This window comes from Mus pahari, chromosome 8, assembly GCF_900095145.1.
Source record: "Mus pahari chromosome 8, PAHARI_EIJ_v1.1, whole genome shotgun sequence".
Taxonomy (NCBI): Eukaryota; Metazoa; Chordata; class Mammalia; order Rodentia; family Muridae; genus Mus; species Mus pahari.
The window spans coordinates 46678333-46679830 of record NC_034597.1 but is presented as its reverse complement, the minus strand read 5'-3'; the positions used below and the strand labels follow the sequence as shown (position 1 = coordinate 46679830).

Genomic DNA, 1498 nt, shown 5'->3' with positions numbered 1-1498 from the left:
CCATGAAAGCATTGTATTGATTTTTAGCATATAAAAAAAAAAAAAAAAAAAAAAAAAAGAAGAAGAAGAATATGGACAAACCGTAACTTAGTTATTGCAGTGAACATCGAAATTATCTCAGTTTTTAATTTCAGAGGTCTTATTACAGTAAAAAAAATTTTTTTTAATTATATTATTTGTTTTTTGAGACAGGGTTTCTCTGTGGAGCTCTGGCTGTCCCAGAACTTGATCTGGAGACCAGGCTGGACTTGAACTCAGAGATCGTCTGCCTTTGCCTCCTGAGTGCTGTGACTACAGTTGTGTTCCACCATGCCCAGCTAAAAAAAAAATATATTTTTAATAGCAGGAAGAAGAAAAAATATATTTAATATGAGCATGCTAGACTGAGGGACAAAGAGATCTAGTAAGGCACTGGTATTCTTCCCAAACCTGTCTTCTGGGTCCTGAAGAGAGAGTGAAGTTTAAATAAAGGGACAGGGGTATCCACATCTAAGCAGTCAGGAGCAAGGTGTGGTCTTGCCTACCACTGACCCCTTTGTACTTTAAGGTCATCTGTGACGAGCTGCATAAACCTCTTGAAGCTGTGCATACACAATGAAACAGATGCTGGGAGGGCCTCTGAAAGTCCGCCATTATAGGTGGATGCCAAGCAGTGTCACGTGGGTCTGGGTCTGTTTTGACCACAGTGGCCAGATGACAAGGGGGAACTGGGGTCCCCTTTTGGGGATTCTTAGTCTTATTAATAAAAGAATTTTAAAAACTCAATGACAGGGGCTGCAGAGATGGCTCAGCAGTTAAAAGCACTGGCTGCTCTTCCAGAGGACCCGGGATCAATTCCCAGCACCCACATGGCAACTCACGACTGTCTGTAACTCCTGCTCCAGGGATCCAACACCTTCATTCAGACATGCATGCAGTCCAAACACCAATGCACAGAAAATAAAAATAAATTATATTTAAAAGTACGTTTAAAAAAAAAAAAAACCAACAACCCCCAAGGATGGTTTTATTAGAGTTGAAAAGAAAGGCAAGACTCAGAGGAAACAAGCTGTGCTTTCCGGAGAAGAGAGGAAGGAAGGGAAAAACCCCGTACCCTGTAGACGAGCACAGAGGACAGACTGATCGCAGACAAGCAGGCCAGCTTCAGAGGAAGCACAGGGCATCAGAAAAAGCACACTCAGGATCTGGGCAGCAGCTGAAAAGTAAGAAGAAAAAAAAAAAGTTTTGCCTTTCTGACTCGGGCCCCAGAAAGGTGGGCAGACACAGCCAAACCTCACGGTGGCTCCCAGGGATGGCCGAAATGACTTCAAGTTAGCATTTAAAGTAATTGGCTCCACTGAGGCATTTTCATACATATCTTATGCTTTTTATTTTTAATTTTTTTTGGGGGGGGGTTTGAAGACAGAATTTCTCTGTGTATCCTTGGCTGTCCTGAAACTCACTCTGTAGACCAGGCTGGCCTCGAACCCAGAGATCTGCCTGCCTCTGCCTCCTGAGT

At 43.0% G+C, this 1498-nt stretch overlaps 1 protein-coding gene across 2 annotated transcripts in view; it reads left to right on the top strand.

The window, feature by feature from the left end:
- The window catches only part of Emc9 (ER membrane protein complex subunit 9), a 4305-nt gene that overhangs the window by 1241 nt on the left and 1566 nt on the right, over positions 1–1498 (top strand). The window lies entirely within an intron of this gene.